This window comes from Crinia signifera, chromosome 3, assembly GCF_055691185.1.
Source record: "Crinia signifera chromosome 3, ASM5569118v1, whole genome shotgun sequence".
Taxonomy (NCBI): Eukaryota; Metazoa; Chordata; class Amphibia; order Anura; family Myobatrachidae; genus Crinia; species Crinia signifera.
Genome location: NC_139219.1, coordinates 276,814,344 through 276,837,756, shown reverse-complemented (window position 1 = coordinate 276,837,756; position 23,413 = coordinate 276,814,344). Strand labels below are relative to the sequence as shown.

General features: G+C 43.6%; 1 protein-coding gene across 1 annotated transcript in view; it reads right to left on the bottom strand.

Moving 5' to 3' along the window:
* The window catches only part of ACSL3 (acyl-CoA synthetase long chain family member 3), an 81,750-nt gene extending 60,598 nt beyond the window's left edge, over positions 1 to 21,152 (bottom strand). The window contains exon 1 of the mRNA XM_083178105.1: positions 20,993 to 21,152. The gene's annotated coding sequence lies outside the window, so the exon portion shown is untranslated. The remainder of the gene's footprint in view (positions 1 to 20,992) is intronic.
* Positions 21,153 to 23,413: the final 2,261 nt, after the last annotated feature.

The following is a 23,413-nucleotide window of genomic DNA, read 5'->3' as shown; positions in this document are numbered from 1 at the left end:
TATGAAGTTATAGTTAAATCAAGTTTACTTTTTCTAATTGCAGACACTTTCCATGGCCGCCGACAGGGTGGTGCTGGAGGGGCCCGGGCAGCTGCCCACAGTGGCACAGCGCCATCCCCCGCACAATGCATCCCCAACCCAGCGCCCCTCAGCCAGGCACGCACAATACACAGTGCAGCGTGCGCACCCGACCGTCCTGGAAGGAGGGAGATGAAGGTCAGTCCAGGGCCCCAACATTACTAGTGGCAGCCCTGACGCTTTCACGCATCATCTCAGACAAGACACCCATTTGATACAGAGGGACAGATGTATTAAGCTCCATAAAAGTGATAAACTAACCAGTCAATCAGCTCCTACCTGTCATTTTCCAAACCCAGCCTGTAACATGACTGTTAGGAGCTTTATACATCTGGCCCTGAGTCATGGGTGACATTGGGAAGATGTATTAAACCTATGGAAGTGATAAAGTGGTTGGTGATAACGCACAAGCCAATCACCTCCTTATTGTCATTTTTAAAACCCAGCCTGTAACTTGAAAGTTAGGAGGTGATTGGTTGGTTGGTTCACCAGACATAAAATGGTTACTTCGTTCTAGGCTCACCCTAGTTGCTTGTAGCGGGAGAAAGGGAAAGTAGAGGAAATTAAGATATCTTTACAAGCATTGATCAATACTGAGAAAAAGGACATGAAATACATTCCATGGCGTATTCTGGAACACTGTGGACCACAAAAAAGAAAAAGCTCTGGAGAGCCACCATGTGGACAGCAATGTGAAATATTGTAGTGTTTTTAATTTTCCCTGTAAAACTAAAGTAGAACACCGTTTTGTTCACTATGGGAACAATTTTATATTCAATGGTGTATATTGTACAAACTGGCACATAAGCCAGTCAGATAGAAAGATGTAGTTTCACTCGCTGCAAAGAGCTGGCAGTGTTTCGGAGACAGACACTAGACCTATATAGAGAGAGGATATGCATTACTTTTATAGTCCTGGCTTTAGGCCGGCAGTGACTACAGGTCCAGCACAATTGAAAAATTTAGCTACAAGATCAGTGAATGTAATATGGGGGGGGGAAAAAGGGTCTCTCTAGGTCTCTATATTTTTACCCTATTAGCTTTAATAATACAACAGCTATTTAACATTTTAGAAGTTTAGTTTAATGATAATTAGGGGGAAAACTGTTCTTGACTTTCCTATGTGATTTCAGACAAGGGCAAAAGGCTCCTGCATTATACTCTAGGTGAGTGCGGATACGATGAATGTATATATGGACTTAAGAACTTTGTTCAAGTTTAAAAAAAAAAAAAAAAAAAGGGCTTTGGTTAAATATAATATTTTTTTTCTTCAATCAATAGTTTGTATGGCCATCCTGGGATGTACGGGGTGTGTCTAGTAAACAAGTCTGACAAGATCATTTACATTTAATTATAGTAAATACATTTTAATTCTGTTCCCCTGCTATGTACTCGTCTTCTGCATCCACACACTCTAGCATTCTTCTTTTTTATTCATTAAAGCCATGCTGTAGCGCATTATTAGTCAGCCATTGTAACAGCTCCATTGTTTTCACCTTTACCTCGATGTAAAAGGGTGCCTTTGAGTACAGATTTGACTTTAGGGAAAATAGGTTATGCAGTGCTAGGTCCGTCAAGTATGGAGTGTCTTCTAGCACTGCAATCTGATTTTTGGCCAAAAACACAACTCTAAAGGTGCGTACACACACGGGGGGAGATATATTGCTAGCAATGGTACTTCTTTACTTTCACGGCGCCACTAGATTAGGACAGATAGGATATCGCGGGCATTGAATGCACTAAAAAAAAAAATCGGGTGCGACGCGATGCCCGCGATTTCCCATAGGGACCAATGTTAAATTTCTCAATTGACACGATTTTTCTGTTCAATGCCTCAATTGACACGATTTTTCCATAGGAATCAATGTTAAATGGCCCACAGAGGCCAAATAGGCACCCTGAAGTGTGAAATGGCCCCCACAATTGTTAACGCCACCCCACGATCAACGTGAACCCGAAGCGTGGCGAGCGCAGCGAGCCCGCGAGGGGCGGCGGTACGCGTCCTCCGACCTTTTCATACCCCCACTATCCACGTCGGCGTGGAGCTGAGAATAGAATAGTGTGGCGAGCGCAGCGAGCCACCGAGCCCGAAGCGTGGCGAGCCCCGCGAGGGGACGAGGATACCTGTGAAGCCCGCGAAGGGACGCGTTTACCTGTGAAGGTATCCGTGTCCCCTCGCGGGGCTCGGTGGCTCGCCACACTATTCTATTCTCAACTCCACGCCGACGTGGATAGTGGGGGTATGAAAAGGTCGGAGGACGCGTACCGCTGCGCTCGCCACGCTTCGGGTTCACGTTGATCGTGGGGTGGCGTTAACAATTGTGGGGGCCATTTCACACTTCAGGGTGTCTATTTGGCCTCTGTGGGCCATTTAACATTGATTCCTATGGAAAAATCGTGTCAATTGAGGCACTGAACAGAAAAATCGTGTCAATTGAGAAATTTAACATTGGTCCCTATGGGAAATCGCGGGCATCGCGTCGCACCCGATTTTTAGTGCATTCAATGGCCGCGATCCAGCGATTTCTAGTGGCGCCGTGAAAGTACAGAAGTACCCTAGCAATATATTGCTGAGCAATATATTGCTCAGTGTCTCCTTTTCATCAGCAACCAGAGATGGTCGCTGATGAAAAGGAACCTCTGCTGGGGGAGCCGCAGAGGTAATTAGCTGGTCGCAGGAGCAAGCTCCTGCGACCAGCGATTACAATGGGGCAGAAAACGGGAGCGCGCACCCGGCGATTTATCGCTGGTGCGCACTCCAATCACTGGCAATATGGTCGCCTGCGACCATATTCCCAGCGATTATAGCCCCTATCGCCCCCGATACTTTACACTCTATTACACTTCACAGCTATATTTTATTTATCTGATGCCCTGGGGTGGTTTTGCTGGACTGGCTTGGGGGTGCCCTGTACCCCAGGCACGAACCCCATAGTGCTAGGGACCTGCTCTAATGAGGAGACCTTAACGTGGTGAGCAGGTAGATATATTTGGCCAAATGTATGCTAACATCCTCATAAATGAATTATAAAAGGAATACGTTAGCAGTAATGATTGCATTGTGCACCTGCAAACCCCCTCTGTCTTGCAATCTGACAATAGATCTGTAGATGTATGGCCAGCTTAAGCCTTATTATCATACGGAAAGATTAAGTAGGTGTTTTGTGAAATTTAACTAAAACACTTAAGTCAACACGTGCTCTACTTTTGAGTTAAGCATTTTTAAGATGCACAGGAAAAAAAAAAAAAAAACATAATGGGCCTTATTCTGATCGGTGCGGATTTCTCAGCATGCGGTCGTCCCGCCGATGGTTATCGTCTGCGCATGTGCAGGCGATTTCGCCGCACGTATTCTTTACACGCCGCACAGGGGGCGTAGAGGGGCGTGAGGGGCTACTTAGCCTCATTACCCTATGCATACGCCCCGCGTTTCATGGGCGTTCCCATGCAAACGCGGGGCGTATGCATGGTAATGAAGCCGTGACGCGTGTGTAGGGGGCGGGCATCTGACATCGCCGGATGTCAGCTGCCCGCCCCCATACATGATTTCACACGGAAAGTGTCCGTGTGGTCTTGGGTGGCGGGACCTAGTGGAGCGTGCGGCCCTGCATTCGATGTTCGGCGACCATCGAATGCAGGGGCTGCTCCCAAGACGGAGGAGGCGTATCCCCGTCCACTTTCATGCGGATCGCCACATATCCGCGTACGGACGGAGGTGGCGATCCGTATGGAAGGCGGGGATTCGCCTGCACGGTCGTGGCCGCATATCCTGATCGGGCCGCACCGATCAGAATAAGGGCCATTGTGACAGTAAATTGTCTGTGCAAGAGACGCCAAAGTCCGTGTTCTCCCACTCCCTTTTACCCCACGCAAGATGTACTAAGCCTTGAAAAGGGATAAAATGGCGAGTGATTAAAAAAAAAAAAAAAAAAAAAAAAATGACAGGTAGGAGTTGATTGGTTGGTGGTTAAACACAGCCTGTGACATGGCAGGTAGGAGCCGATTGGCTGGGGGTTGATCACTCCATTTTATCACTTTTCAGGCTTAGTACATCTGGGCTGCAGTACGGTTTATCCTTTACAAATAGACTCTTATTATTTAATAGCCTCACCTCATAAATGCACAGTTATGATCCTTGATAAATAGCCTCAGCCGAGCATTGGCATATGTTTGCTGGATGTATCCTTCCCATTAATAGGGAGATGCTCCAACTACAACACATAATTTAGCTGGAAATTGCACTTCTTTGAGTTTAAGAAAATACAGCCAATTCCCCCAAAACACCCATTTTTGGGTTTTAGCCGCAAATATTTAGACCTCCAGAATGTATCTAGGAGAAATCGCAGCAGGAATCTTTGATACCTACTGGTCTTGCAATCTAGAGGGACTACCATGCTATGAAATCCTATACCATTATCCATATAGATTGTAAGCTTGCGAGCAGGGCCCTCTATGTCAGCTTGTTACTACCCAGTTTGTTTCCTATTGTAAAGAGCAATGGAATTTGCTGCGCCATATAAGAAACTGTAAATAAATAATAAATGTACGGTGATCCAACAATTACATATCTCAGAATGTAAAAAAACAATACTCCGAAAGCAACACTAAACTCCTTTATGGACTTCACATGCCACCCATACCCACACTTGCATCAAAACAGTCCTCAGACCTTTCATCTGAAACAGACCCACATTCCCTTCAGCACCCAATTACACCAAAATACCTCTTGGATCTTCCACTTCCCCTGAACTAATAGCCTTACGTCAGCATAAATAGGTATGCCTAGCACAAGGGATGTTGCATAATCAATAATTGCATTTAGTAAGCCTAGAGGAAGCACACCCATCTGCATGTACCAACTCCAGTGAAGCACAATTAGCTTGCTAAAAAGCTGGTAAAGCGTGTTCCCACGTGGCAGAAAAGCCACTTAAGAGCATAATAAGCTGTAACACCTATACACAGTTGCAATCCACTCTATCTAGGATAGACCAACACATCAAAACCTCCAAATGGTTGCAATATGTCTGAGCCAATGGTTTGCAGGGGATTATGGGAGTTATATATCATGCTAATTGCTGAGCCTTCTAAAACACTGATGTTTATTCTGATTATTTTAAAGTTATGTGGCGATAACGGCTTCTCTTTATAGTTATATTAGTGTACGACGGCGGCACTTCAGCACCTGGTTTTCCATCCAGAACGCTGCCAGGTCACACATTGCTTGGCTTCCAAGTTCATTCAACATCAATCTTACTTGAAAATTTTGGGCCATAGGCAAATACAAGGCTCTCAGTAAAGGTGCCCATACACGTGCCGATGTGTGCTGTGCGTTTTGTATCGTGCGATTTTGGTATTTGAAGGGGGATGCGATGCAATCTACTGTACGGGTGTGATGCGATGCAATTTTAACCTTTTTTTTTTTTTTTTAGTTCATAGTTAAGTAATGTACATCGCATGTACTACAAAAGTCATGAAATGCAATGTAGCACAAAAAGTACTGTCTGCAGATACTTTTTGTGCTATACAATATTGTAACCGCGGGGACGCGCATCGCATCCCCGCAGGTACAAGGTGCGATTCTATCCAATGCGATGAGTTTTGAACTTTAAAAGTTCAAAACGCATGCGATAATCGCAGTGTGTGTGGGCATTTTTAGTGGATATTTATCAAAGCTTAAAGAGATAACATTGGGAGAGAAAAATACTAGCCAATCAGCTTCTAGCTTACATTTTGTGTTTGTGGAGAAAGCGCTTAAAAACTTATTTTTCGTTTTTTTTCTCTCTACAAGCTTTTATAAATATCCCCATAGTCTTTTTTACTTTTACCATGGAGCATGGCTCAATCTGTTAATGGCAACCACACCAATGGCCTACTCTGACACAGTTTAGAGTAAACCAAATGCAAAACCATGAGCATGTGCAGGAGAGTGGTCACAAACAACTAATGAATTGTAATGTCTATTTATTTAGTACTAAATTAAATATTGACACCAAAAACAAAGGACAAGGAGTTAGCTGGCAGTATAATTAAGCAGCAACCCAGCAAGAGTACAGTACTTTTCCATTTGATACTCCCAGATAATACACTGAAACCATATTTTCCTAATAAGAAAGCAACACTCTCACTACCATATATCCTCTTGTGAAGGATTACAGTGGCTAAAGACACTCTCCATACACACTGGCTCCAACACAATTACCACAGTAGGCAGCCCAGAGAGGGAACGAGAACAAGCAGAGGGCCCGGGGGTGTGGTATGGGACTCCGACAGTCGGGATCCCGACTGGCCAGAGTCAGACAGCATGGCGAGTGCAAAAAAGCCCCTTGCGGGGGCTTTTTTCTATTCTCCCTCTATGGGGGTCGTGGACCCCCACGAGGGAAAATAGCGGGTGGCTGTCGGGCACCCGGCTGTCGGCGTTTTGACAGTCGGGATCCCGACGTCGGGTAAATGATTGTCGGGATCCCGACTGTCGGGAACCCGTCCGGCACCCGGGCCCGGAACATGACAAAAGCTGTAACTGCATTCTATTCAACTGTGGCTCATTAACGGAAATTATTCAGCCAAATTTGTCACTATCTTATCAGCAGCTTTGCTGTGCATCTCTGGTGTTACATAGCATGCACACCGAGATAGTGACACAGCTCACATGTCAATCACTATTTCTGCTGCTGAAATTGTAGTTTTTTAAACAAAGCTTGGAATATTGTGGAAGATAAAAGTACAATGGAACATTATATTAAGGGAAAGTAGTAATAGCTCAGTTTCTGGTACATAAAACAGAACAAATGAAAAGAGTAGAATTGTAGCTGGAGGCACTGAACATAGTTCATTACAAGAACAGGATAGAAGTCACTTCTGACTGAAACGTTCTGACTCACTTCTGACTTAAACATTAGACAGGAGACACGGGTTGTTGAGTGAAGCTTTTCATAAAGGTCCCGTGAGGGCCGCCTTATTGTGCTTATATATAGATAATGGATGCGGGGGGAGGGGGGGGGGGCAGAGGCCTCCTCTAGCTCCCTTAAAAACGGTCTGCTGTATGGGGGCAGCCATCTTCTTAGTGTCACTTTTCATTATCAGGAGCAGGGATAGCCGGGACCGCAGACTGATGCGGCAGGTATCGGCGGCATTATGCCGAGCCGTAAGGCGGGGGGGGCATATTTAATAGTTATGCCACTGATAGCGCAACAGAATCTGTTGCGCTTTACAATAGTAGACAGAGATAAAACAAGCTGGGTAACAACACACAGACTTGGAGGTAGGAGAGCCCTGCTGCAAGCTTACAATCTATAGGGATATAGGAGGGAAACACAAGGACAGGCACCAGTAATAGCATAGCAGTCCCATCAAGTTACAAGTCCAGAAGAAAAGCCATATAATACATACTGTAAGTGCCTCAGAGGGTTATTTATTTATGGTATTTGAACTGTGCTGAATGTCACAGGCTCTGGTCAATGATATGCAAGAGCTATCATTATGGCTATGTATATCAAGTGTGCCAAGGTTGCAGAAAGCATTAAGAAAGCAAGCAAATCACTCAATTTTATTTTTATTTTTAAATGGGGAAATTAAGATGACTGCAGTTCAGTCTAGCTCTTACCAACAATGCATAAACTAATCTGTCATGACAAACATATAATCGCCTGATCTTCTGGGAGAAAAATCCTAACCCCCTGGACAACCTCCACTTCCAAAATGATCTGGGAGGTTCAGGGGCTTGATAGTACATCTGGCCCCTCAGTGCAAAACTGGCTTGAAAAGTGATAAACCACCAATCAGCTCCTTTCATTTTTCAAAACCCAGCTTGTGACATGACAGTTAGGAGCTGATTGGGTGGTGCTTTATTTCATGTCATCACTTTTTCAAGCTCAGTACATGTGGCCCTGAATCACCTCATTGCTGCCCCTCTACCATCTCCTCTAATTTTGTACAGTGGCCGATAAAAAAAATAAAAATAATGTTTCTGTACAAAAAAGGTGAATTCACTTCAAATTCATAAATGCTGTGACTAATGGGCAGATTTATTAAGCTCGGTGACGTGATAAAGTGTCTGGTTTTTATCACCGGCCAATCAGCTCCTAACAGTGAAGTTACTGGCTTGGTTTAAAAAAATTACAGGTAGGAGCTGATTGGCCAGTGATAAAAACCAGAACATTTATCACTTCATCCAGCTTAATAAATCTACCCCCGAGACACCAGATCAATATAAAATGTATATGACTTATTCTGGGTAGGATTCACCCTCACTTGTGACATCCAGAAAACTGCCTCCCCAGCACTAGATCTACTGTATAACGTCACAACTTTATTATACAATTGCACTCACAAAAGCGACATCATTTTCTGTATGCTTAATGGTTCTAAAGGATCTAAATCTACAGTTCTGCTCCATTCAAGCCTCAATTCAGTTGTCCTCATCAAGATAAAAACAAATTAACAAAGTAGAATAATAATCTTTTTTTTTTTACTTTAAAAGGTGTGGCAATCACTCCTACCAGAGTCAACGTGGATGTTGGCACAAGTTCCTCTCTGGAATCTTCGGATACATTAGTATACAGTATTTGGCAGAACACTTCCAGACACAGGGAGGACATAACTGTCACCAGCAGAGTGCGCTCTTATGTGTTTCAACTCCTCGCTTACTAGAAACTGCATCTTTAGTTTTATTCTTCACCCAAATTTTGCAATCAATTTCAGAATATTTCATACAATAAAAATAGATTCCCAACAGTATATGTAAAACGTATCATATCCGGTCAGTTATTTCTGTTCTTAAATAGTTTTATACTCTTGATTTCAATTATTGGGTATTTTATACCCTTCCTGGGAATCGGATAAGATTATAAAAATGTCAAATATATTACATATACACAAGTAACTGAGTACTTCCAGATACCTTATATTAGGACAGATTTTACAGTGCACTAAAAATAACGGAAGCTCTGGAGCATCTGATTGGAGAGCAATGAACGAACCTTCCATGTGAAACGGAGAAATCTAATTTGTGCTCTGCTCCGGCCAAAATTCACCATCTACCACAGATGACCGTCTGCACAGAGAATATAGCTGCAGCAACATGATCCAGAAACAAACGTATTCTCATTCAACATTAAACTGGCCGAGTCTGTAGGATGAACTTAAAGGGATATTTACTAAAGCTGCTAAAAACGAAATTAGGTGATGTAGCCCACAGCAGCCAATCAGATATATTCTAGGATGCAATAGGGAAATGTGATAAGTTGCTACGGGCAACACTCCTTTTTATATTTAGAAGCTGTACCCATTTAACCCTTTGAGTGCCAATATCTGTGAGATGCGCAGAACATTGCTAAAAATCCCAGCATCGCTCACATTTGTTATATAGCGTTGTTAAAAAATACTGTGTATAAAAAGAGGATAGTTCCTTTATAAAAGGGAAAACATTACAGGTCATTATGATGAATAAAAAGGTTTGCTTGGCAAAATTTTACACCTGTTTTGACAAAGTCACTTGGCACTCAAAGGGTCTAAAGACACATTGACAGGAAATACAATACAGCACATACACCAGAAACCTTCTACTTGAGCAATGTGGAATCAGCATAAACTGTAAACTAATAAGATAACTTTGTATCTGCGATAATATGGAGTTAAACAGGACTCATTTGTGCTGAAAACAAAAACCCAAGTAACACAGCATAGTGTAACCTTATTGTTGTGCTGTTAATTCCTCCCTAGTTCTTCGTATTATCCAGCAATGATTTATTTATTGAACAACAGTTTCTTACATAGCGCACACATATTCCGCAGCGATTTACAGAGTATTCACATCACTCCCTGCCCCAGTATTCCCTACCACATGTACGCACACACAGAGACATTCTAGGGTTAATTTGTTTGGAGCCAATTGACCTACCAGTATATTTTTGGATTGTGGGAGGAAACCGGAGTACCCGGAGGAAACCCACGCAAATGTGGGGAGAATATACAAACTCGGCACAGTTAGGGCCATGGTGGGAATCAAACCCATGACCTCAGCGCTGTGAGGCAGTAATGCTAACCATTACACCGTCTGTAATCCCCCAATGATAATGCTTCCCCCCACTTCAAGCTCTGTTGACCTTATCAGCAACAGGTAGCCCTCCACCTGTGGTCCCCAGCTCATACTACACCCACTGTATGTTATAGCTGTAATAAATTACCTGCTCCTACTGTATGTCTTTATGAATAGAGGTTCTACTTACCATATATACTCGGTATAAGCCTACTTTTTCAGAACATTTTTATGCTTAGAAAAGCCCCCCTCGGCTTATACTCGAGTGAGGGTCCCACTTGAGTAAATAAGTTTTCCCATTTTTTGTTGTAAAATTAGGTGCCTCGGCTTATATTCAGGTCGACTTATACTCGTGTATATACGGTACATATATTTTTAACTTACTGAAATTAAGAGTAATGTGTGGCCAATTGAAGGGATACACACCTGTATCCCCTGCAAGGTATCAGATTGGCCATCACTACAGATTAGAAGTATGAGCAACCACAATATGCATTGGGACTTTATTAATTATTATTGTAATGAGCTTGGATATCAAGGTCACTTTCACCACAAGATGGTTCTCCTACAAATGTTGAGATAAAAGGAAAAAAAAGAAACCCAAATCTTACCACACAAGAACTAGTATTGGCCCAATTGGTTGTTTCTGGACAAACCTGGAACTACATATCAGGCATATTCCTCAGTGACCGCAGACATCTGCACATCTGGCACACACACTGCATTGCTCGGTCGGTGCTCCTGCATGGCCAACTACGCTACAGACTGTGGCATGTTTTTTGTGTTGGGGATGGGAGTAAATGCAGTTCCTGCACTATGCTGAGCTATTACTGAAGTCAGAGAGTTCTCTACAAAACTACACTGCTCCCGATACCACTGTGCTTCAGGCAAAACAGTTAAGGCTCAAAATGCTGCGAGTATATTGAAACTCCAGAAGTTAAAAAAAAAAAAAACAATGTAAAAGGTTTCCAAGTTTCCTACCCGTACAGTAGCTGAAGTGCAGCACCAGGATGGGACATGCAGCTTTAGTTGCCAGGACACATTTTAGGCATCATTGTGACAGCGACTTGGTCAGACACTGCTCTTATCCAACGAACGCTTCATTCATCAATTTATTGTTCTGTATTTGTATGGGGGGGGTCCCAGCATGTGCAACGTTCTTTCCAAGGAAAGGGGACCTTATTGAATTGTATTCCTGCTGGCGCTATAATATATTTAATTTATATCTGCCGTACATCATTTTGTAAACAAAACTTGGTGGTAAACCTTTGAGCACATAGAGCAGGGCTGGGCAATAGCGGCCCTCCAGATGTTGATGAACTACACATACCAGCATGCCTTGCATCAGTTTCAGCATGGCCACATAGCAAAACTAATACAAAGCATCCTGGGATGTGTAGTTCATCAACAGCTGGGGGGCCACTATTGCCCAGCCCTGACATAGAGAGTCTTATTTCATATAACACAGATTAATCAAATCCCGGCATCTTAGCCTATTGCACCCAGGCCGGTGTAAGGCTTCTCAACACCCTAGGCAAAACTTCAACCTACTGCCTCCACTCCACACCCCCCCCCATACTGCAACCAATACCCTCTTTCCATCCCCTTAAGGCATACTTGCATAACATTCCAGAATGGCAGGGAGGCTCCCACAAATCAGGTGGTCCCCTGCTTTCCCTGGAGGCCTCCCTTTGCCTCCCACAACAGAGTACAAGGAGGAGGGAGCAGAAGAGTAGGGAAGTATGCTTCAAGGGAAAGCATGGGGCTGAGGCCTTAAAAGTTCCACAACAGCCACCTGCATTAAGTACAACAAGGATCGTCATAGACATCCTTGATTTACCAGCACCCCAGGCAGCTGCCTAAAGCTTATGTAGAGGTTTTTTGAGGAGGAGGACGGGGGGATGTGGGAGGGGGAAAGGAGAGGAGTAAATCCGCACCGATATTTATTAGATGATAAATGAGGTGATAAGTGATCTGTAACAATAACTGACTAAATTCCTAATAGCAAGGAAAGGTAGGTCCCAGAGCACTCAGACAATATATGTCATGTGGTGCCTCTGTGCGGGACAGTCAGTGGTGCACCCCGGAGTAATAATTGTAGTTAAACAATGCCAAGGGAGGAGGAGGAAAAAAAGAAAACTCTGGGTGGGGGCACCCTAGTATCACAGATCAAGAGATTTAGTTCAACATTAAAATATAATCTTTATTTAGGTATGCTTTAAAATAAGGGTTCCTGTACTATGAGGGTTAAATACAATAAAAAAGCGCAGCAAAAATATTGGAAGTATATAGAGACCCTGGTCAGGCTCAAGGTCAATAGAATCCTCATTAATCCCCTGATTAGCACCAGTTTTTGGTCTGCTTGTTAGTGGGGAAGGTATTAAATCATAGGATTTTCCTGAACCAGGTATTTGTCTCGCAAACAAGGCAGGGATTTACAGCAGTGTGTTGTGTACTATGTGACAGATGATAAACTGACTGGTAGGTGCAGTTGTGACAAATGTGATATAAATGTGGACGGTACAGCAGGCAAAAGAAAATAGCGATGATATAAGGAAAAAGAGAAATCCACTGGTGAGGACCAGTGGTTACCTGGGGAGACCCCACCGGTGAGATACGTCGGAGTGAGGTCTGCTGTTGTGTCGGGTTGTATGCGCTCGCTGCTGGCTGCTGGCGTCCCTGCCTGGAGAGAAGCCGGTCACGTGTGTGCACCACGTGAACCGGCGGAATCCTCTGACGTACGTTTCGCTACGCTTGGTCACCTCTTCTCCCCAGGTAACCACTGGTCCTCACCAGTGGATTTCTCTTTTTCCTTATATCATCGCTATTTTCTTTTGCCTGCTGTACCGTCCACATTTATATCACATTTGTCACAACTGCACCTACCAGTCAGTTTATCATCTGTCACATAGTACACAACACACTGCTGTAAATCCCTGCCTTGTTTGCGAGACAAATACCTGGTTCAGGAAAATCCTATGATTTAATACCTTCCCCACTAACAAGCAGACCAAAAACTGGTGCTAATCAGGGGATTAATGAGGATTCTATTGACCTTGAGCCTGACCAGGGTCTCTATATACTTCCAATATTTTTGCTGCGCTTTTTTATTGTATTTAACCCTCATAGTACAGGAACCCTTATTTTAAAGCATACCTAAATAAAGATTATATTTTAATGTTGAACTAAATCTCTTGATCTGTGATACTAGGGTGCCCCCACCCAGAGTTTTCTTTTTTTCCTCCTCCTCCCTTGGCATTGTTTAGCTGCCTAATGGTAGAGCCGGCCCTGATTGCACCCCATCATTTTGGCTGCTGCATTTCCAGCGTAGTAGTTTAAACTTTTTGGGGCCTTGTGTTAATTAGTGCCGCAAGAGGGCCCACACTGGAAAGAAGTAAAGAAGGATCTGTGCAATGGTCTCTTGATCAGTCTATCCACTTCACAGGCCTACCGTCTATGTCAGATTCTGTATGCGATCAGATAACAAAAAGTACTATTGTTCCGTACAAAAGATAAACATAGCTGGACTGGAGATCACGTAAAAGCATTTTGCACCCTGGCAACAGAGCCTGACACAGAATAAAGCAAGCTTGTTGCAAGAGAACCAAGCAGCAACACACAACTAAACTAAAAATAGGATTACATTGCAGAACACGATCCAAAAGCAGTGCAGGCCTATTAAAATGACTTTGTTTAGAGATTGACCCCTTTTCTGTAACTAAGGGCACCTATCCAAAAAATCAGGGCTAAAACAGCTTTTATTAACAATACAGCACTTTTCACTTGCAGTTAATGCAGAAGAATTTGGGGTTCCTTTTAACTCCATTCCAAACATAGGCTATTCGCACACATCAGGCTTACCGAAAGGACCAGTCACAGCTATTAATCAAACCAAATAGAGAGGCGTGGCCAACTTTGTGCAATGAGCGCTCTCTCAGACAGGTTACTATGTATAACATACAGAATCTGAGCGGCCCCTAAATGCAGTGGGTTCCCTGCATTAGCCACGAGCCTCGCTGTTCAGGGGAATCCTCGCCATCATCTGACAGCGAGGGTTCCCCTGGAACATTGAATCAGCTGAGCGGCCAGCACAAAGGGGGGGGGTCGCTTATTTTCGGAGATCCGCGCCGTTTAACCCCCTCGCCGGCCGCATTGAATACAGCCCTATAGAATGCAAGCACTCACAAGCAGGGCCCTCTTCCCTCATGTGCTTTTCCTACTCTTATTTAAACGATCAAATCCCTCGGTTTCTGCCACCCTCTCTGTGTCATTTGCTGGTACAGCCAAGACTATATACACTGTCCATGTCCCATCTGGTCTTGTACTGCAACTCACGGTGTACTGTTTTTTCATAATTGTTTATGTTCTCTGTAATTGGGTGCTGTGGCACCATATAATGATAATAAAATAATAAATGTGAACACCATGTTTCTTCTAGTCTGCCCTTTTAATGTCTAAAGGCATCAGGCCATAGTTGATGGGTTGGGTTAAGTGTCTTTTCCTTAACCCACCTCTCCTGTAGCCTAACCTCCACCACAGTGTAACCCTCCCCCTAGTGACTAACGCCAAGGCCAGTATTTACATTCGTGTTGCTATCATGACTGCACCGCATTTGAGTATTCTACCCATCTATGACCATTTCAGTAATACCCCATTTCAGTCATATGTTTTTTGATCTAACATTTTTTTGTCGTGAAGGTGGTTTATCTCTGTTTAATGATTTTGATTGACATGTGACTCACCACTGGCGAGGCGCCGGTGATGAAGTCATACCTCAATCTTGGGCGGCTGCACATCACAAGTAGGACCTGCACTGGGTGATTATAATACCGCGTTCTCACTGCCAGCGAGAAATACACTGCTTTTCCCCAGCATTAAAATGCCGGGGACTGCACGGGCGGACCCCCGTTCTCACTGCAAGGCAAATTCCCGGGTGAAGAAGTTTTACCTGATAATTTTCCTTTTAACACGGGCTTTTCTACAGTGTGAACGGGTCAACCCGTGTCTGCATACCCGGATCTCAATCACAGGTAAAAAGAAGGGTTTTATCCATGTACGAGATCCCTGTATGCGACCCGTTCACACTGCAGAAAAACCTGTGTTAAAAGGCAAATTCCTGGGTCGACATGCTAGACCCAGGAATTTGTCTACAGTGAGAATGGGGTATAAATCTATGTACTTACTTTATTAGTATATCCTGATGAAAGTTTAAAGGTAAACTGAAAAGCTGATATGACTGGTGTCCGGCGCCTTAATATTCTTCATTTTCAAGACCTACAAGTGCCGCCATTCCTAGAGTTTGTATAATGTGAGTGATACAGATAGATAGATAGATAGAACACAATTGTGGTACGGCGCCTACAATTTGCAAATAATGTCCATACATATGGTGATCCAAATGTTCAGTGAAGCAAACAGGGAAAGTTCAACCAAAAACTTGCTTAATTCAGTCCTTCATGTTTTCACAGGCAAAACAATGTACAAATGTTGCAAAAAGTTTCGTCTTCAGTGACTTCATCAGGGGTACAATGTAAAAATCTTCCTAGAAAGAATTGTCTCTGCAGGTAGTTCTAGGAGAGAGAAATATCTTGTCCTTCTATGGATTCCTTATATATCTGAGTAAAAGCTCTATCTCCAACAGGGAAGGACAGCAGACGTTTTTGGATGAACTTTCCCTGTTTGCTTCACTGAACATTTGGATCACCATATGTATGGACATTATTTCCAAATTTTAGGCGCCGCACCACAATTGTGTATTGTATTGTTGGTTTTGTCCCTTAACACTCTGGGGACACTGTGGTAAGGCAGCCGATTTCTTATTTGGTTTATAAATATTCATAAGCGCGTGGAGGGAGGAAATTATATATATATATATATATATATATCAGTGCGCTGAACTAATAGAACCTGTGAGTGTAATCAGTTCACAATTAGAGCTCTGACTAAGTTGATACGAAATGCGTAGGGGTGTGGCCAAGTGTCAAGATCAATCCCACTACTGCTGTGCTTTGGAGGACGGAGAAGCGAGTGTAACCGGCTCCACCTTCATTCATGCTGTTGACTGTGGTGAATGAGAACCGTTGGTACGTTTATTCATACCTTTACTTGCCCATTTGTGTCAGAAATAAATATCTGCTTTAAAACAATTCATGCACTATCAGCGCCCGTTTCCCTTCTTCTAGAAAAAAAAAATATTATAAAATATATATACATACATACACACACACACACACACACACACACACACACACACACACACACACACACACACACACACACACACACACACACACACTAGGGTGGTCTAAAAAAAATATCATCCTCCTACCTACTGAAGTTGCTCCATATGATAACTAAAACAGGTTTAAAGCAAAAAAAAGAACAAACATTTTTGGGCCATCCCAAGCACTAACAACAATCGCAGGTAACGCACACAAATGAACGTAACAACCACCACTTGTGACATGCTCAACAAAATAGAATGGACAATTGCATGGCTTCAGGTGCCAGCAGTCATGCCCGCAGTGAGCAATTTGAGCTTACTCAAGAGAGAAAAAGGGCTTGGAAGACACATGCATTTTTACTGTACATAAAAATTTGGTACACAGCACCGCTAGTCTCGTGCCCCATATAATGACTTGCAGCTGATTAAAAACTTGATACAAAATGTTCATAAATATATATAAAAAAGAAAGAGAAAGAGAAAGAGAAAGAGAAAGAGAAAGAGAAAGAGAAAGAGAAAGAGAAAGGACAGACACACACAGACAACAGTAAATCTATCAGGAACAGCACCATCATTACTTGCCCTGAGCCTGAACGATTGCAGGAAATACCTGACTGTTTAGGTACGGCACACGCGCTCAGGAATAATCACATTAAGCTTCACTACATTATGCCAACATTTCAGTGCTTTTAGTAATCACACATTACCATCAGAGTCAGGGTATGTACCCATGATTAGTAAAAGCACTAGACATTGGCATAATTCTGTATGGCTTAATGTGATTATTCCTGACTGAGTGCCACAACTATTTGTTGAGAGAAAGAGTTGGATTGGCCCACGGGGGTATAGGGAGAAACCGTGCAAAGCGGCTAAATCTAGTTCTAGATTGGATATCTGAAGTCCTGGTTTGGGTGCTCTGGATTTTTAACACATTTCCTTTCACGCCTCTGGATTCTTACGAGAATTTTTTTTGGGGAGGTCTGGAGCAGATGATCAGAGAAATAATTGAATTGACGTCTATTTGTTTAGATGTCTAGCAAAGGATGCATGAACACTTGGATTACCAGCCAAATACCCTTTCCTCAGCGTTTACCTCAGCGTTTACAACACCAATGTATCAGGCAGTCACCATGGCGATATATGAATTTTATTCTGATCTGATTAAACCACTTCTCCAGAGAGCACCAATTCAGCAAAATGCAGTCGATGTACTAACTGTTGGAGAGATCAAGTGGATGTGGATAAAATACCAGCTCCTAACTGCCAAGTTACAGGTAGTGCAATAAAAATGACATGAGCTGATTGGCTGGAACTTTATGCCCATCCACTTTCTCATTCCTTAACAGTAAAGCCCCGTACACACGGGGGAGATATATTGCTCAGCCATATATGGCTGAGCAATATATTGCTCAGTTTCTCCTGTTCATCAGCTACCAGAGATGGTCGCTGATGAAAAAGAAACTGCCGGGGGAGCCCGGCAGTGGTAATCAGCTGGTCGCAGGAGCATGTTCCTGCGACCAGCGATCACCACAGGGGCAAAAATGGGAGCGCGCACCTGGCGATAGATCGCCGGTGCACACTCCCATTGCGGGCAATATGGTGGCTGAGCTACCATATTTCCCGTGATTTTGCACAAAATCGCCCCCGTGTGTACGCACCTTTAGTATATAGAACCGGTTTTACTGATTTGATGTTGTCTGTAGAAGTGGCCTTATCAGATTGAAATAAAATTCATAGATCACCATGATGTCTGCTTGATTCATTTCTCTGCTTAGTACACATAGGGGCAGATTTACCAAGGAAAGATATTCTATGTGGAACACAATTTATCATTCATAAGGAGTGATAACAAGGATATCACCTGTTGTTAAATCTGGCTCATAGACCATAAATTGACTTGTGCCGGAAGACACTCATTAGTTAGACATCGGAATCCCAACTGTTAAATGCCCGACAGTCGGGATCCTGGTCTGACAGGGTTTATTCTCCCTCGTGAGGGTCCACGACCCCCATAGAGAAAAAAAAAAAAAGAGAACCTGTGTCGAACGCAGCAGGCTTCATAGCGCTTGTCCCCTGTCAGAGTCCCGGCGGCCAGGAGTCCGATGTCAGACTAATGACCATAGGAATCCCAACTGTCTGAGCGTCATACCACACTCTACTTAAGTAGCCAGATTCTCCTACAGGTCATTTACTCTGAATTAAGTACATGAGGCAGATATTAAGGTCCTCAGAGTACTATATAGTCCAATAATAAGATACTGCTTATACTTTACTGGAATTATTTCACACCAGATAGCCCGTTTTTTTTACTTCTAAAGCCGCCCTGCCCTTGAAGTAAAGTCCTCTGGTGGGAGCGGCGGGGGCGGGATGCGGCTGGAAGAGCTGACGCACTGACGCAGAGTGTAAGCTTTTCCAGCCTTATCCCATCCCCCACTGCGCTGACAGGACCCCCTGCTGTCAGAAGCGTGTCAGCTTCTTTGGGCAATGAGCACACAATAACCTCTGTGGCAACCAGCATGTAGGTAAGCGGCAGTTAAGTGGCATAATGTGTAATGGGCATTACAGTGTGTGGCCTAATGTGTAATGGGCATAATCCTGGCACAGTGTGCAATCTTTTATAGAAGACTTTTTTGTTGTTCGTGGATGTAGTTTCTAATGTAAAATGTGCCATCCCCGAAGGTCAGCACCCTGCCCTAAAAAATTCCTAGAGTGACCACTACTAATGTAAGTGTTCAGTGTCCATGTAATAGGTTTCTACTTACAACCGTTTACATATGATTCCTGTGCATAAGACACCTTGCACTATATTACACCACTATGTATAACACCCTGTAGTATACAGTATTATGTCAAACTGCATTCAGTCTGTGCAGGTTCACCATTTTTTATGCTACAATAAAATAATAAAATCAAAGTAGATAAGCACATTGTTGTTACATTGTTATGTGCTTTACACACATTATGTAAGGTTTATTTTACAAAGAGGAGCTCCTGCATAGCCCATTCCCTGCATCTCTTGTTCCATTATAGCTCTGGCCTTTTCCTAGGTCCTTTTAGCTCTGATCCAAAAGCAGGTTAAAAAAGATTAAGGGTTTATTTACTAAACGTTGGGTTGTAAAACAGGGCACTTCTGATTGTGTTTATGCCCAACATTTAAAAAGGGCAATGATTTTACAAGCAAAGTCATTTCCTTTTAAAAGTTTGGGTATGAATATGACCCAGAGCCCTGAGTTACAAAAACCCTGATGCTTCATAGACCAATATCCTAAATGTGTTGACATCAAGCTATAGTAGATGGGATTTATTGGTGACTATAGGGCTGACAAGCTAGAATCAGCTTGCATATCTGCTCACTTGAATACTCAAGTCAGTGTGTCATGTATGTGCTGTCCTCTGGGTCACTGCACAGTGCATTGTGACTACAATGGAAACAAGATGTTTACATAAAGCAGACATGCTTCCATGGCAAACGCCATATTATACCTGTATGTGGGGTGTAGTGTTCATTCTAGCACCTGCCATATTTAAAAACCGATGCAGTTCCTCTTCCCTGCCTAGGGTGTCGCTGTCTGCTGTGGTGTTTCTAGCACAGGACTTGCTTGCATATCAGTGCTGATATACAGACCACACTGTGCTAGAAGAGACACCCCAGGCAGGGAATAGGAACTGGATCGGTTTTCAAATATGGGAGGTGCTAGAATAAACACTAGGGTATCGGATCACTATGGTTATTGTACAGCTATACATCATGTACCCCATTCATGCTCTGCAGGCCACTCAAAAAGCGGTCTAGTGTGTATGGGGCTTTACTTTTCAAAGATATCTCTCATTTTTACCCTACTAAGCTATTAAAAAAATAATAATAATTGCTCAGTATGTATGCACGTTTGCTTCCCCTCCCTGTTGCCGGAGCATGCAGGTCAATTTAGGCTATGTAGTCAATGACCTGCATGTTCAGTAGGGTCCCAGGGATGTCAGGATGAAATAGCTTATCGATATCATTCAGTGTGTGCACGCAATATCATTTGCAGAACACCATCGTTAATGAACATTGTTCATATTGTCTCTAGTGTTTATTGGGCCTTGAGGAATGTACACATGGTGCAATGTATTTTCATAGTGCTGTGTACACATTAGATTTAGACTAGATAGAACAGATCTGTACTAGATGGTCTTGCCGGCACAGTCTATTTTCTATTGGATTTTGATGCCACATGATCGAATCAAAAGCATTCCATTTCTAAAGATTTTGGATTGCTACTAGAAGCAAAATGGAATAGAAAAATAGTTGAAAATCCGACCTTGTGGAACACAACACATAATAAAAGAAGTTAATTAGATGGTGAATGCAATTACATGCATGATTGAAAAGAACAAAAACCAAATACGCACGCATATACAAAATATATACACACACCCCCCTTTCCTCTCTAGGTCACATACATACTGTAAACAATTGAAGGGAAGCTGCACAGCATCACAGGGCAATGTACATGATAGGGATAAACAGCAAGAGCTGCACAATGGAGATGCTGCAATTTGGGATCACACGTCATTAGCATCACGCAGCGCCCAGGACCGGGCAGGAACAGAGGACATGTGACTGAAGATCCCCCCCCCGTGCGTGATTAGCGCTGCTGGAGCGGAGGGAGACTCACCCAGGGGACAGGGCCAGCTGTGGTCCCGGCGGCTGCTGGCGGACGCTTCACGCACAGTATCTGCTGCTCCTCGCTCGCCGTGGCCGGTATCACCGCCGTGAGAGCGCAAGGCATCCAGTGACGTCACCTCCACGCCTCATTCAGCCAATCAGCGACCGGCATGGCAGAGGTGTGACTCAAACCTCCGACTCTACGCAGCGCCCCGCCTCCCCCCATCCTTCCTCCAGTGTCATTGAGGACAATGAGAGCGCCGTGCCTATTGGCTGGCGGGAAGTGGCGCGGTGGTGGGGGCTGGAAGCGCTGTCATGGCTGGGCGGGTAGGGTTTATTAGAGGTCACTCTCAGCCAGGCACGTTTGTGTGTGTACTGATATAGCAGCCCTGCCTCATGACATTACTATTATTATTATTATTATTATTATTATTATTATTATTATTATTATTATTTGAATTAGAACAGTTGCTTAGTTCTGTTGCGCTTTACAATTAGAAAAAGGGATATAACATCCTGGGTAGTTAAAATGTTACACAGGTGCCATGGTAACACCGGGTAGCTGATCGATCGTCCCCAACTCTGTATGGGTGTTAGTGTGCAACTGTACAAATAAGTGAGGTTTAATTTACAAATATTGAATAATATTAATATAAAATCCCCCCCCCCCCCCTTAAATAAATGTATTTAAAGAGGATACAGCCTGATCACTGCTTTCATTAATTACTCTGGTACTTATATGTTAGTTGGGCGCCCAGTTAACCTACGTACGCTTGCGGAAGGAAATCCTCTCATTTAAAAAAAAATACTTAATTGCAGGCAATTATGTGTGTAATACACAGTTACAAAAGCTATATAGTTGCCCAGTGCTGGAGTCATAGGAACTTTCCTTCTTTGGAAACTAGTTTAAGGAAGATTATAGTTGGTAGTTCCCTTGGATTCACCATTGCGGGATGTGTCATGCCTCACCCAATGTATGGGTGTGTGTGTAAATGCTTGTATATGATACAGATGGAGCAGCTGTTGACGTTTTCGCTGCTGGCAGACGGACAAGCTGAGAATGGGGCGTGCGAGTGTCTCTGACATGCAATCACACGATAGGAGCTGCTCCATCTGAATGTCTATAACATTCGTAATAAAATATTTTGGAAAATTATGCAAATATTGATGCTATAGCCTGTACAGACAAGACGATTTCTGCTAGCCTGCATGCTGCGCGATGTAGGCTAGGGGAATTGCCCCTGTGCTTCATAGTGGCTAGATCGCCCATACACACATAGCGAAGTGTGTATGGGCGATCTGTGCTAACCAGTGTTAGAACACTGGCAATCTGACTAGATCTTGACAGTACTACATGTAGTCAAGATCTAGGGCAGTGGTTCCCAACCTTTTTTCTCTCCCGTGCCCCTTGATTAGGCTCAGGGCCGTTTCTAGACAATTTAGCTCCCAGGGCAAAGGAATAAAATTGCGCCCCCCCCCCCCCCCCCCAAAAAAAGTTAACATGACATAGAAGAAATTGCACGCGCCGAAATAGGGGCGTGGTTTATTTTAAGAAGGGGTGTGGCTTAATACAAGGGCGTGGTCTAGCAGGAAAACAATTACCTTACATCTCACTTTTGCAACCTGCATGTCCAGACATTGGTTACCGCAGGAATTGTCATTGTACTCCCGCACTTTAGTTGGCGGGCTGAAGGCCACACAGTGACATAAAAATATAAAGGCCCACACAGTGACCTAGTACGCCTCACAGATCGAGGCCAAACAATGACAGGCTACTTGAATCATTATACACTATTTATCTGTGATGCCAATTACACATGACGCCGCACAGTGATGACAATTACACATTGTCGCACACCTTGATGATAATTACACATTATGTCGCACACCGTGATGACAATTACACATTACGCCGCACACCATGATGACAATTACACATTATGATGCCCGTTACACCCCACACTGTGATGGCAATTACACAATACTCTACACACCGTAATGCCTATTACACATTATGCCCCACACGCCGCTGCCGTACAACTCATGCCGTTTACTAATATGCCCCCACAGTGCCACATATATATATGCCCCCACAGTGCCACAGATATGTCCCCAGTGCCAGATATGCCCCCACAGTGCCACACATATGCCCCCACAGTGCCACACATATATGCCCCCACAGTGCCACATACAAATATGCCCCCACAGTGCCACATATATATATGCCCCCACAGTGCTACATATATATGCCCCCATAGTGCCACAGATATGTCCCCAGTGCCAGATATGTCCCCACAGTGCCACACATATGCCCCCACAGTGACAGCTATGCCTCCACAGTGCCACATATATATGCCCCCACAGTGCCACAGATATGTCCCCAGTGCCAGATATGCCCCCACAGTGACACACATATGCCCCCACAGTGACA